The sequence below is a fragment of the Pollicipes pollicipes genome, unplaced genomic scaffold (genome assembly GCF_011947565.3).
Source record: "Pollicipes pollicipes isolate AB1234 unplaced genomic scaffold, Ppol_2.1 Scaffold_7231;HRSCAF=8579_pilon_pilon_pilon, whole genome shotgun sequence".
In the NCBI taxonomy this organism is placed as follows: domain Eukaryota; kingdom Metazoa; phylum Arthropoda; class Thecostraca; order Pollicipedomorpha; family Pollicipedidae; genus Pollicipes; species Pollicipes pollicipes.
The window spans coordinates 27,008,560-27,024,028 of NW_023597034.1; the positions used below are offsets into that span (position 1 = coordinate 27,008,560).

The window sequence follows — 15,469 nt, forward strand, 5'->3', positions numbered from 1 at the left end:
CGTGATTCATCTTGCAGCCTGCTATCCTAAAAATGATGAGGCAGCTCAAAAGAAAACGGAATGCCGCCCACAATTTATTCGACGACGTGGTCCACCCTACAAGAGTATTACAAGCACCTGAGCGGCTTATTAGCGGGTCCGAAGCGTCGGGCGTCATATCGCAACAACGTAAACTGTTACTGTTTCAGATCTGACCAATACAGGTACATAATAAAACCACACAACCCCTACAAAGTAACATGATTGCCGCGTCCCTCGAGCCATACACCTCGTCTACCTCGGCTAGAGCACCGCCCCCGACTACCCCATCCCCGCACAGCCCGCCATGGCCTCCGTTTGCGCGCCGGCCTGCGCCAGGCACGTCACACAGCTCGTCGTATTGCCACGCCGCGTTCCAGCGCGTCACGCGGCGTCTCCGCCTCAGGCTGCACTCCCTGCGGCGCCAGACGCTGGCGTCTCCGCCTCAGGCTGCGTTTCCCGCGGCGCCAGACGCGACGTCTCCGCCTCAGACTGCACTCCCCGCGGCGCCAGACGCGACGTCTCCGCCTCCGGCTGCGTTTTCCCGCGGCGCCAGACGCGGCCGTCTCCGCCTCAGGCTGTGTTTCCCGCGGCGCCAGACGCGGCGTCTCCGCTCAGGACTGCACTCCCCGCGCGCCAGACGCGACGTCTCCGCCTCAGACTGCGTTCCCGCGGCGCCCAGACGCGGCGGTCTCCGCCTAGGCTGCGCTCCCGCGGCGCGCCAGACACGGCGTCTCCGCTGGCAGCTCAGTCGCAGCGGGCGAACACCAGCGCAGCGCGGCTGCGGCAGGTACACCTGGAGGAGGCGTGGGCGGTCAGGTGACAGGGCAGGTACACCTGGATGAGGCGCGGGCGGTCAGGTGAGAGGGCAGGTACACCTGGAGGAGGCGGGCGGGCGGTCAGGTGAAAGGGCAGGTACACCTGGAGGAGGGCACGGGAGGTCAGGTGACAGGGCAGGCCACACCCGGAGGAGGCGCGGGCGCGTCAGGTGACAGGGCAGGTACACCTGGAGAAGGCACGGGAGGTCAGGTGGATGGACATGTACACCTAGAGGAGGCACGGGAGGTCAGGTGACAGGGCAGGTACACCTAGGGAGGCGCGGGCGGTCAGGTGACAGGGCAGGTACACCTGGAGGTGGCACGGGAGGTCAGGTGGATGGGCAGGTACACCTGGAGGGGGCGCGGGCGGGCGGTCAGGTGACAGGCAGGTGCACCTGGAGGAGGCACGGGAGGGTCAGGTGACAGGACAGGTACACCTGAAGGAGGCGCGGGGAGGTCGGGTGGCTGGGCAGGTACACCTGGAGGAGGCACGGAGGTCAGGTGGCTGGGCAGGTACACCTGGAGGAGGCACGGGAGGTCAGGTGACAGGGCAGGTACACCTGGAGGAGGCGCGGAAGGTCAGGTGACAAGGCAGGTACACCCGGAGGAGGCGCGGGAGGTCGGGTGGCTGGGCAGGTATGCCTGGCGGCAGAGAGGGACACTCGAGTGGTGGTGGGGCAGTGGCATGAGGTACGTGACGACATTTAGGGACATTATCGGGGTGAGCTTAAGCAAGTACACATCGCACAGTGAGGGACAGTTTGAGTGGTTGGAAGGTACACGCAGCTACAGTGGGGGACAGTTAAGTGACGGAAGGCACATGTGGCTACAGTGGGAGACAGCTGAGTGACTGGGAAGGTACACGTCGGCTACAGTGGGGACAGCTGTGACTGGGAAGGTACACGTGGCTACAGTGGGGGACAGTTGTGACTGGGAAGGTACACGTGGCTACAGTGGGGGACAGTTGTGACTGGGAAGGTACACGTGGCTGCAGTGGGGGACAGTTGTGACTGGGAAGGTACACGTGGCTACAGTGGGGGACAGTTGTGACTGGGAAGGTACATGTGGCTACAGTGGGGGACAGATGTGACTGGGAAGGTACACGTGGCGACAATGAGACGATTGGGGGTGCAGCTGGATACTGAATCACGGCAGTTGGTCCCATCACACAGGCCGAGAGGAGACAAATCACATCACAAGCCGCATTCCCGAGGGCGTCGGCACTTGCAGGATTCTGAACATTCACGACGCTGAGTGTTTGTCTTTTGCGACCCATTACGAATGAATTTTAAGGGAATGTTCCCCATTTGAAGATGTTGAATCAAGCATTAAATGTGGTGAAACAAACTAACTTATAATCACTGGTATACTCTGAAATGGAAAAGACTGCTCTACACAGCACAATTTCTTTGTGTAGTAGATGTATTCCTCCATGCACCCTTGTTTGATGACGTCATCGTGCTTTGCACAACACTGTTTGAGAGCCAATTGACGGCCGCTATAAATTAAAATTCGTGCTCCCAAACGTCAGATATTAAGGACTCGACAATTACATTTTCTTGGCCTTGATCACCGCATGGTTATTGGAATGGCAGAGTTTGAATAGCGTGATTATGGCGTCATGAATGCCTGGGTGGCCTTGGAATATCCTCCCTGAAATAGTCTGCACGTCTTCGCGGGCGTGTCGCCCCCGAAACTAGACGGGTTTAGGTATTAAGACGGGCAGGGCTGTGAACTGCGCAGACCTTCAAGATGGCTATTTCAGTTCAGAACACCATACAAATTTGGAACACTCGCTTCAGCATCTTCACTTCACCCCCTGCCTACATTACACACCCGAATACTCTAACCCGCAATAAAACACAATGTGCGGCCGTCTGCGACCAGATGACTGTCATAAAAAGATTCCGCATTGTCGGTGGGTATCACACGATTCCTTCATTTCAACCGTGTTCAACCATTCCAACTGAAACAACACTGTTCAACAAAACGTGACGCATGCTACCGTCATCACATCATCCCGCACTCCCGACAGCTGACGGCTGCACGTGACGTCTGCCACACGTCGGGCCACCTGGCGCGCGCGGCGCCGCTGGCTGCGGACAGCCGACTCACCAGCATCGAGTGGCGCCGACCCGCAGTAGCCCTCGTCCAGCGTGAAGAACTTGGTGCTGGGATCGACCCTGTTGTGGCCGCCGAACTCGGCCCGGTCTGTGTCCAGCACTATCTGGTAACATCCGGGCACGTCGACGCCCACCTGGTGAATGGAAAGATAGCTCGCTAGATCTGGCAAACCCCAGGGATATCCATGCAGGCGTGATTCATGAACAGGGGGAAACACAACGCGATTTGAAAACGTACGCTAACAAAACAGCGTAGCCAGCACGTCTGTCAAACGCACGGCAGACCTAGAGCCATCTGTGATGACCGGTCTGAACTGCCAAACAGATCGCACTTGCTGTAACTGGGCTACGTCCGCGCGTTCGCTCGGTTGACGGGCGGGGAGATCGGCAGGTCAGGTCACCGACCGCCCCACCCCAGAGCACAGCTCCAGCCCCAAGCGGTGGCGTCTGGACGCGACAGGAGCGGCACGCGACAACGCGGGGCGGCCAGCCACCTTGTAGCCGGTGAAGGACTTGCTGGTGTGGAAGTTGAAGGCGAACACGACGCCGGCGCGGTCGTGCACCACCACCTTGTCGTCCTGATGTTTGCAGCTAACGTATGCCTGCGGGTCCGATCATGGTCAGAGAGGCCGACCAACAGCTCGAGGGCAGGGGGGGGGGGGGGAATGTCCCGCCACTGGGAGGGTCGATACACTGTGCTGGTGCGTGGGAAAACATACCAAGGAATACAATACAAGATCCGCTCGTGCCATAACTGAAGACTTCTCTAACACAGTTTTTGCGGCAAATGCCAGCCCTTGGGCTTCAACGCCCCTTTCAAGAAAAAGGTAATATTTTATGCAACGTGAAGCAGATGGTCCTTATTAGCATTTTTGGATACACCACAAGAATTGATAATTCCTATTCGTGACACTAGAAAGTTGTAGTAACACACTGTGTAGCTGGATGCTATCACAACACAATTATCCAGAAAAGCTTGCTTTCGTATGCAGGTACTACTACCGGAAAACAGCACCGGAACACGAGAGAATTATCATAACTCGAAAAGGAGACGCCATAACCGACATCGGCATGGCAACGGGTCACGTAATGACGCGATCGAGGCCTTACGACCAGGATCGGTAAGCATTTATTGCATTCATGTTCAGAGCGACTCCCGGCCAGACCAGTCCCAGTAACGCTTAGATGCAATATTTGCTCAACTTGACGTCTGCTTTCTTGCGGAGGCTGGGTATGAGGGCAGGTAAGTCACAGGCACAGGCACGGGAAATAGCTCTTGCTAGCATGTAATGTAATGATCTGCACTATACCAAAAAAGGTGAATCTATAAACATGTGGTAATGTATGTACATCAGTCCGCTGCTTTTCACACCCACACCCTCACACACTTACACGCACCCACACCCGCACGCACGCTCGCACGCACGCACGCACGTACGCACGCACGCACATACACACGCACACACACATACACCCACACATACACACCCTCCCGACGAGCGCAGGGAGTCACCGAGTCCAGACGGCCGCTGCTCGAGCTTACTTGGATATGGACCGGGTTGTGGAGGTCGGCGCTGTCGAACACTCGCCCGGTGCGGAACTGGAGAGGATCAGGAGGGGGAGCGGCCGCCGGCCCGTCGGAGTCAAGGTCAGGTCACGGTCACACCGCACGCCAACGACACTGGCCGGCTGTGGGCCAATCAAAACACAAAGCAGCGCGGCAGGTACGCCTCCAGAGGTATGTGTCCAATGCCATTGTTCAAACGCGGTCTTGTCGATCTCACTCGTGCAGTAAAGCTACCAAATTGCTGTGCAGCAGCCGATGCCATAACCCGTGTGACCAGCTTGCCCAAATTACGACACACATTGACTGTTACAGCTGGGGAGAGGGGGGGGGGGGGGCAGGTTTGAGTAGCGACACACGTCGCTATAGGTGTCTGGGTCGTGTCTCGGGGTCAGCACGTCACGCAGAGCAGACCCAGACACTGACCGGGTCGGCGTGCAGCCAGCCCAGCCGCGCCTCCAGATGGTTCATGGCCGCGTCGAAGTCGTTGAGCATGCGGTAGCGCAGCATGGTGTCGTCGACCAGGTGCCACTGGCGGCGCGCGTAGTGGTACGAGTCGTTGTTGCCGATGCGTGGGAAGTCCAGCCACTCCGGGTGGCCGAACTCGTTGCCTGCGATCGTGCAGAAGCGGCATGTTACGCGATGCGAAGGCACAGCAGCTACTCCGGCCTCCACAGCTTCAATTCCCGTTCAGGTCGTGCTTCGTAAGTGACGTAGTAAGGCACCCCATCTGCCCTTTTCGTTGTCAAGAAAATATATGGCGATCGTGTCAGCATCATGCTGCTAAACATCTAAAACATTTCAAAATGCAGGCAAGGACATCAGCGTCGCCCAGCTACGCACCCATGAAGTTGAGATACGCCTCGCCGCCGAGAGAGTGCGTTAGCAGTCGAATCATCTTGTGCAGCTGGATGCCGCGGTCGATGATCAGATTGGTGGGCTCGTCACCGACATGTTCGTGTACATCTCTTTGTCCATCAGCCAGAACGCGATGGTCTTGTCGCCGACGAGCGCCTGCAGGAGGCGCAATCCGGTCAGACTTCCCACAGAACAACGATGAGATCAAACACCGATTCAAACGACATCACCAGCTAAGCTGGACCCACCCCCCCCCCCCCCCCCCCCCCCGCCTACTCTGACTCACAGTACCATCGGACTCACCCTTGCACTGTGTCAGATGACACAAATGACAATGTGCCTCACCCAACCGAAGACAACCGCCGGCCAGCCCCTGACACGCGCGTATCTCAGCCCGGAACCCATCGTGCGCGTGCAACAAATGTACGGGCGGCGTGGATCGATTTCATGGCATGTACGGGTGGTGTGGCGGACAGACGGCGGTCGGTGAAGACGCATTCCAATACGAGGTGCTAAAGGGATCGAGCTGAAGCAATAAAAGAACCACACAATATTACTTGAGAATTCAAGCATGCAAGCCAGCATATTCCTGAACAAGGACCTGATCATGAGATTCAGCATAGGCGATTGTCTTCTCCATCCAGCGACGGTTCGTGAGTGTGAAGACCAGGTTGCCCATGTCCCAGTTTTCGTCGGGGTGCTCCTTCAGCAGCTCGATCCACTTGTCGGGGATGGCCATTCCCAGACGGTAGTCAAAACCCGTGCCACCCTGCTCCACGGGACAGCAGAGAGCCGGCATACCAGACACGTCCTGCATGGACAGCGCAGACACGAGTCAGGACAGGCCTCGCTGCACCGGGCGACAAAGGAGCGGCATACCGCACGTCCCGTCAGTCCGGACAGATCCTGCCCGATGGAAACAGAGCTGGCGTACAGGAGGCGTCGGGGCCCAGACGTGCGCCGGCTGGAAACATCGCACCACACGCACACAGAGTGCGGGAGGGGCCGGACTCAATCTAAGGTCACCGCCTGGTGTACAAGGCGATGATGACGACCGACCGTGTGCACCCCGACAAGTCGGCTGCCCCTGAGCCCTGACCTCTGCAGCAGCTGACACAGCCCGCGAGCCGACAGCTCCCGCGCGCTCCAGCGGCCCGCGAGCCGACAGCTCCCGGCGCTCCCTGCGGCCGCGAGCCGACAGCTCCCACGCGCTCGCCAGCGGCCCGCGAGCCGACAGCTCCCGCGCGCTCGCCAGCGCTGCCATCAGCCACCCGCGCCGTCCCACAGAGACGGTCGGCGTCGACGCCTCGGCCCGCGCCTGCTGACCTCAGCGATGGTCGTGGACTCGGGGTAGAACTTGTGGGTCATGTAGGCAGGCCAGCATGAGGTACACCAGCGACTCGGTGTCCGTGCCCAGGCCGAAGTACTCGTTGTAGTCTCCGCTGAAGCCTGCGCACGCGGGCGGCGGGGTGATGCTGGGCCACGCCGGCTCCGGCTATCAACATCATTACAAAATTACGGTACCTTTGAAGCGATACTAAATTGCACATTGAAAGACATGACACTAAGACATGCTGACCACTGCTTTCCGAGCCTCCCCGTTCTTTTCCTCCGCGCAGACATACGCGGTGGTCGTATTAACGTTCCCGCCGGGTCCTAGCCGAGGAGAGGTGGTATCGTTCTAATTTTAATATGAACAAATTCGATTGACCTAGGGCTAGGTATGGAGGTCAGAATAAGGTCAAAACCAACCATCATTGCTAATGATGGGTGGAGGGTTAATTTGCCCCCGGAGATTTTCCGGAATGGTGGCCGAGCGGCGCGTCGTAGTCGCGCCAAATTTTTGCATGCTGTAGACAAATGAATAGCGGATGGTTTGGTGTCAAACATTTTGGTGTAGTTCGGAAGGTCACTGACCTACGGTAGGTCAACGTCAGGTCATGGATTCGGCGAAGTTAATTTCAAGGGAATCTTTCAATCTGATACAACAACGAAGTATTAGAGGAAGCCACAATCACTGAGATACTGTCTTAGGCAACACAACAATTGAATGAACAAAGTCTTCTGACCTGGGGCTAGGTATAAAGGTCAGACTTAGGCCAAAACCAACCTGTTTTGTTATTCTAGGGCTTGCCTGTACGGTGTAGTTTCTGGTGCTCATTTCGAATTTATTGATAACGAGAACCGAATTATACATACTCCATGGACTTATTAAGGTCAGGAATAGGTCACTGACCTAAAATTACCATGGTCAGCACTTTTGTTTTAGGAACATAACGCCTATTGTAATCTTTGTCACCTATTCAATGGAAAACTCAAATCAGTCTAGTATAATCTGAGTCACCGTGACCTTCGGTAGCGTCAGGCAAGGTCACTGACCTAAATAGCATGTGACCCCTTGCTTAGAACGTGTGTCTACATTCCGGGGCTCTTTGGACGCCAACCCGGGGTTTGAACTTATTTGACCGAAGGTCATACCTAGGAACCTCAAACTTTGACCCAAGTGAGGTCACAGTACTGGCCAAACACACCTGTGAACTGGGTGTTTCTAGCTCTCTAGTTCTGAGATCTCAGGGGGTCAAACTGACACTCACTCGAGCAAAGGGTATCCAACCGGCTGCCCGGGCGCGTATTAAATATAGCTATTCGTGCAAGCCTATCAGACATGCTTAGACGGGCCAATATAACGGAAACATCGCGTTTGCGTCATTGGGGCTTTATGACGCACTCAGCCTGCTGAAGCTACATGGTGTCGCCTGCCTCTCAGGTGATCGAACCCCGTACCTCTGATTTCTCAGACGCGCAGTGGTTAATGCAGACGCGTTAACCACTACACTACGGGCACCCCAACGGAAACATCGTAAACTTCGAAACAAGGGCCCCTCTTTCAGTCCAAACGTTTACTTCCACGCCCAATGTTCGGAGACATAACGCCTAAGTTTGATTCGAACAAGACAGCGTGGCTGAGCCGCGCGGCGCGGCCCCAGCGCAGGGCAGGGCAATGTCAGCGACAATATCAAAGCCTGGCTGGCAAATATACATAGCTATAAGAGCCAAAATCGTCCACACCTCATGTCCACTCCAGCCACACCTGTTACGTCCGCCGTTGAGCCGACGCCGGCCAGCGATCGGACACTCACCCTGGCCGATGCCGTGGCTGTGGTACAGCATGGACGACACTCCGTCGAACCGGAACCCGTCGAAGCGGTACTCCTCCATGTACCAGCGCAGGTTGGAGAGGAGGAAGCGCAGCACCTCCCAGCTGCTGTAGTTGAAGAGCCGCGAATCCCACAGCGAGTGGACGCCGCGCGAGCCGCCGTGGAAGAAGCAGCTGTCAGAGCCGTCGAACTCGTTCAGACCGTCCCAGCACGTTCTTGGAGGCGTGCGAGTGCACCACGTCGAGCAGGCACGTAGATACCGAGCCCTGTGCGCCGTGTCGATCAGCTGCTTCAGCTCCTCCGGGGTGCCGTAGCGGCTGGAACGCCGCGCGCATGACAGGTTTGGCAAAGATGGCACGGCACTTGCCCGGCGTGCCCGAGCTGGCGGCGAGCACGGCACATACCATAGAAATGAACTACGCAAGGAGGGCAGCAATCATCCCTGGGAGCCTCAGGCTCTCGTAAAACGACTTCGGCTGCTATTGCTGAGGTTACGTAAAAAAACACTCTGGTAAACGTATTCACGGATATCATATCCTCAATGATAATTCGACTGTTGTTGTCAAAGATACTAAAAAGACCCCATAACGTCCTCACAAATACCATACACAGCGCGCGATTGTCCCGTACTTATTACACCGGTCAACGGCTGCCCGATCTCAGGGGTACGCCTACCATCTCCAGGGACACGCCCAGCGCTGCCGATCTCCAGGGACAACCGCACCCCGGACCCCTCCCAGATCTCCAGGGACATGCCCGTCGGCTCCAGATCTCCAGGGACACGCCCGGGGGCTCGGCTGCCCAGATCTCCAGGGACACGCCCGCCGCCGCCCGATCTCCAGGGACACACCCGCCGCCGCCAGATCTCCAGGGACCGCCCCGCCGCTGCCGATCTCCAGGGACACTACCCGCCGGCTCCCCGATCTCCAGGGACACGCCCGTCGGCTGTCAGATCTCCAGGGACACACCCGCCGCAGCCCCGATCTCCAGGGACACACCCGCTGCCGCCCGATCTCCAGGGACACGCCCGTCGGCTGCCCGATCTCCAGGGACACGCCCGCCACCGCCCGATCTCAAGAGGCACGCCCACCGCTGCCCGATCTCCAGGGACACGCCCGCCGCTGCCCGATCTCCAGGGAGACACCCGCCACCTCCCAGGGACACGGCCGCCGCTCCACGGTCACGCACGCGTGCCGCCAGCCGCCTAGCGGTGCCTCACCTGGACGCGGCGAAGAAGCTGGTGACCTGGTAGCCGAAGGCTGGCGTAGTAGACGTGCTCCATGACGGCCATCAGCTGGATGGCGTTGTAGCCGAGCTTGGCGACGCGTGGCAACACGTTCCGGGCGAACTCGGTGTACTGGCCCACGCGTGGCTCGGCCGTCCCGATGCCCACGTGACACTCGTAGATGCGCAGGCTGGCCGGCCGGCGCGGCCGGGCGTGCTGGAACTGGTAGCGCTGCCGGCGGCCGCGCAGCCTCGCGTCAGGACGCGGCAAACGGAAAGGCGCCGGGGTTCGCATCAACACGAGGACAGGCGTAACGCACGGGACACCACCTGGCGGGGACAACACCGACACCGGACAGGTACAGTTGCAGCGAGCAGGCCCCGGCGGCACTGAAACCCCTCCGTCCGAGAGCGGACAGTATGTTGATCGCATTTCCCAATCGGAAGGCCGAGCGCACGCCACACACGCTGACGGGTGACCCTGCGGAGCACACACTGTGGCTCGGCGTGGGCAGACGCAGCACCGCGCAGCCCGGCGCGCACCTCTTTGATGGGCGGGTTCCACAGGTGCTGATTGTAGGCGATCCCCAGGTCCTTGGTCGGCGGCGGCTTCACGTACGTCGCCCACGGCGACAGGCGGTCCACAAACTCGCCCGACTTGGTCTTGACCACCAGCTGCCGGAGAGCGGTGTGGTAATGACGTGTGCCAGAGCCCGCCGGGCGCAGCCAACGGCGGCGGCTCGGTCTCGACCCAGGCCATGACCAGTGCCCAGACCAGCCACGGACACCGTGAGACGCCGGAGAGTCGTACCTTGACCTGCGAGAGGTGCGCAATGGGAGGCATGGCGTTCTTCGCCGGCAGCGTCAGCTGCCACTTTCCGAACGGCAGGCGCTGGAACTCGGCCAGCTGCCAGTTGTTGAACTCGCCCTTCAGGTAGAGCGCCTCGGCGGCCGGACACCACTCCAGGCACGTGACCGAGCCGTCGCGGTCCACGTGCATACCGAACCGCTCGTAGCTGCGGCTGAAGTGGTCCAGCCCACCCTCATGCTCGTCGATGCCGGCCAGCAGCTTGCTGAACTCCGCATACCTGACAGGGGTGGACTGTATCAGGCAGGTCACAGGATCAGCACAGTTACTTTGGCTGTCAGGTAGTCAGGAGAGCAGACATCAACAAAACAGCACAAAACAGGCAGTGCAATTTCCAGCTGGCTCTGCAGTGGAAAACAGCACAGCAGGAGTGAAGTGAGCATGGTATCAGCAAAATAATGCTAGAAATGATGGACTTAAGCAGCCTTCCTTCATATAAAGCACAGCGAAAACACATCATTTACTACTGAGGAGCCTATCTATTGATTGAACAAGGCAAAAGGCCATTGAGATGGCAGCATCCAACATGTAACAGTCATCGCTACCTTCTCTTGATTTCTCCCTCATGTAACTTGAGGTATGGATCTCTCTCTAGCAAAAGATTTAGCTGTGGAGGACTTGAGGAACAATCACCACTTGCTTGAGACATCTTGTGCTGATGACTGATCCAAACTGAAGAGCCTGAAAGCAAACACATCCAGATGGGTGGATCAGAGAGCAGGTGCTGTTAGGGAAGACATCTTCAGAGGCAGAGCCAGTACTGACGCATTTTCTCAACCTCAAAATGTACAAATCAATGATCATTCAACCTCCACTGGTGGAACAGAGTACCAACTCATATCCAACAGAGAGGGGAGATATGACATATAGGTAAATATCCCTGACCTATTTTAGGCAAGCAGGGCTTCAGCCACCAACATTGAATAGGAATGTCATTTGTGTTAACTCTGGATAGAAATACTGGATAACATGTATAACTCTTAAAAAATGTCTCAGTTATACAATTCTGGACTAAAATAATCCATTACATACAAATGGTACCTGTTAGGTGAAAATAACATTGTTATGTTATTAGATACCCAAGTTCATTTATTCCACCAGTATTAGGATCAGACACCCTGCTATGCACAGTGCTGTGCAGCCATTTAGTGGCAAAGACCATTAAGTATCACACAGTCATGACAAGAACACAAAAACAGGCACCCAAAGTAATGACACAGCCAATTATGATCAGAATTTTGTACCTTGTTCACAAATCAGTCCTTTTTGGGAAAGTTTAGCAATTTTGGTAAAAATTGAAGACACTGTGACCTACTTTAAGCATATATACACAGCCTGTTCTGTAAGACAAGACTTGTGTGCCATCCATTGTACCCCACAGACACCATTACAGGTTACATGCCATAAGTCATATTCTTGGCCCTGGCTTTTAATAAAGACAGGGCTGTTGAGGAAGCAGAATAACTCTAGGAATCTTAGACACTGGTACTGATGCACACTCAGGACCAGTTGACTGCTAAATGGGTTGTTGGCATAACCCAAAAATGGTGGGCTGGACAGTGCAGCTTGCTTGTCACATTTTCTGTCATGGCCAAGTCCACATAAAATCATTCCTAATATCATTGGTAGGATTCACTTAAAAACCAGTGCAGATTATTATCTGGGTTCTCCATGTTAAAACTTGAGCCAAATGCATTTCAAGTGTGCATATGTAGGAGTAGAGGGTGAAAACACAAATGAGGCTATCAAAAGCAGCTTAACCCCTCTCCCTCCAAAAGGCCTGACTGAAAGGGTGGGGAGATTACCTGAGTGAAATACCTGAAGTGAGAGAACATCAACCTTTCAGAAAAATGTCCATATTTGATCCCTGGTTGACAACATTGCCCATAACATCAGTGTTGCTGTCCCAAAAACATCATGTCCACTGGAATGGTCCCACAAAAGCGCGCACTTGCCAATCCTCCGAAACCAAAAACAAAGCCTGGCGAATGTGTTCAAAACACAAATAGATAATGTCAACACCACTGATGCACCTTCGTGCTTAATTCAGGCGTCACATTTCCGCATGAGATACAACCGCGTTGGGCTAACCACCCCAGCTAATTGTTCTATCAAATTACATCACGTCCCTGAACACACCCCTCTTCACTTAACACTCATGCGGCACCTCCCCACTGGCCCTAACCCAGCCCCCTTTCAGCTCCTCTCCAATGCGTCGCTTCGCATCGGCCCTGCTGGTTCCAAGGTCGTTCAGGTCGTGTTTGTTCTTCGTTCAAAAACTGATGTCATATTTCCCTTCTACGTTATTTGACGGCCTTCCCACGTTTCAATGTACTAAACTTTAATAGAAACAGCTTTTAGAATAATATAAATATTGATTAGTGTAGTTATTGGTAATCTTTGAAGTTTAAAGACTGGAAATCAGTGTCTTATTACATAAGAAATCCCTTAGTTTTCGAACCGAGCTCCCAGCAGCGTAGAACATGCGGCGGCTCACGTCGGTGTCGCGTCAGTATTGTACGCGGCCACAACAGCAGCTCAAACACCTAAGAAGCTGCAAGGACGTGTCACATTTCTACCGCAATCTTGTGATAGGTAGGTAGGCAGGCATTAGTATATCGCCCTTTTTATTTGGGGAGTCTTCAGAACCCCAGCTGGCGTATTTTCTTTTAGGTGACATGCTTTGTGCGTAGGTTTCATCATTTTTGCTATTCAACCCCGCCCCCAACTTACTTTGTGGGGCTACACTCCTCTAGCCAAGTACTCGATAAATAAGTTGCGGTGGGCCGCAAGACATGTTGCTTCGTGACAGACCCCATTGGTACACAATTACACACAACACACACAACACAGGCTGCAGTAGGTCTGTGGATTCAGGAGCCGGATTGTAGTTGGATGATAACCAGTTCATCAAAATCAGCGGTCAGTTTTAAGAAATTGAATACATCATTCAAATATGGTTGTGCCCAAATATTTTGAGATAGAAATTGCTTTGATTCTTGTTGGGGTGGTGTCAGACATAGTTCTGGCTTAAACTGTTCAATGAAAACAATATTTGTGCACAGCTGGGGTCCCCTGTTCATGGAAGGTCCAATATGCACCCATGATCAGACAACCAGAATCACCACTCCTGTCATGAAGATAAACTTCCTGATCACAAGCTGAATCAGCAAGCAAAACATTCAGCTTATCACCAGAAAGGCTGGCACATCACTAATGGTGGCAGTTTAAATTTGGTTCAGCTGTCTGACCAAGCTTGAGGGCTAAAATGTCTGATAGTAGGAATAATGGTGTGAGCAATCACCAGAATGAATTGAATTGTTACCTAAATCACAGCTCCTTGGCCTTTATAGCTTAAAGGGTGCTTCATATTTGTTTTGGGTTTTTAACTGGAATAGCCATCTTAAACTATTTAGTGCAGTTCACTGCCCTGCCACTTGTGGGACCTAAACCCTTCTAGTATGTGAGGTACACCATAGCTCAGACATAACCTTTGATTGTGTGACTTAATTTTTCTGATGTAACCTTGACTTCCACTAGCCACCTAGTAGGTTTCTTTTAGGGTATTTGTAGTATATTTCTTGGATGCCATGCTCTAGGACAGCAGAATCATATGTAAGATGGCTACCTCAAGGATGCCTCAGGGATACAGTCATATAAATTGGGTATTTATGGTTCTCAAGCTATCATCACAATCAGCATTGACCAGAATCTAGCCTATTCAGGATCCAGTTTAAGTATTAAGCACAAAAATGCATCCACATGTACCCACACTGGCATTGGATTTTTCAGGTGAGACCATCACAAGCCATTCTCAAACACAGCTAGCACCATGACCCAAGATGCAGGTGACAGCCACATGTACTCGGTTCTTCTGCCGACATACAATGAGCGCGAGAACCTACCCATCATTGTGTGGCTGCTGGTCAAGTACTTCACCGAGGCGAGCGTCAAGTTCGAGATCATCGTGATCGACGACGGCAGTCCCGACGGCACGCTGCAGGCTGCCGAGCAGCTGCAGCGCATCTACGGCGAAGAGCGCATCGTGCTGCGACCACGCGCCAAGAAGCTGGGCCTCGGCACCGCCTACATCCACGGCGTGAAGCACGCGCGCGGCGACTTCATCGTCATCATGGACGCCGACCTGTCGCACCACCCCAAGTTCATCCCGCAGATGATCGCCCTCCAGAAGGCGGAAGACCTGGACATCGTGACGGGCACGCGGTACAGCGGCACGGGCGGCGTGTCCGGCTGGGACTTGCGTCCGCAAGGTGATCAGCCGCGGCGCCAACTACTTGACCCAGGTGATGCTGCAGCCAGCCGCTAGCGACGTGACTGGCAGCTTCCGGCTTTACCGCAAGGACGTGCTGCGCCGGCTGATCGGCGCCTGCGTCTCCAAGGGCTATGTCTTTCAGATGGAAATGATTGTGCGCGCCACGCGCCTCGGCTACCGCATCGGCGAGGTGCCCATTCAGCTTCGTCGACCGCGTGTACGGCGAGTCCAAGCTGGGCGGCTCAGAGATTGTCAGCTTCGTCAAGGGTCTGCTGCACCTGTTCGCCACCACGTGACGTGGCCGTGACCGCGGTGACCGTGCTGGGAGGTGAGCGTGGCTCGAGAACATTCCGAGCTGCTGCGTGGAGCAGCGGCCAATGAACAAACACGGTGCTGGTAATTGCTGTGGGTGACCTCTGAATTGCTACTTTTGTACTGTCGCCTCGCCTTGGGTGAGTTCTGAAATACCCATGTTGTGTATGGTATTTGGTGGTTGCTTCACCAGACTTAACAAATACGATGAGCAATGAAAGAACGAGCGTTCAGGAAGCGTTCGAAGCGCAAC

The 15,469-nt window shown here is 55.1% G+C and overlaps 2 pseudogenes; one reads left to right on the top strand and one right to left on the bottom strand.

The window, feature by feature from the left end:
- Positions 1-765: 765 nt before the first annotated feature.
- LOC119109923 (1,4-alpha-glucan-branching enzyme-like) lies at positions 766-12,804 on the bottom strand (annotated as a pseudogene).
- Positions 12,805-13,152: 348 nt separating this feature from the next.
- LOC119109578 (dolichol-phosphate mannosyltransferase subunit 1-like) lies at positions 13,153-15,389 on the top strand (annotated as a pseudogene).
- The last annotated feature ends 80 nt before the right edge of the window (positions 15,390-15,469 follow it).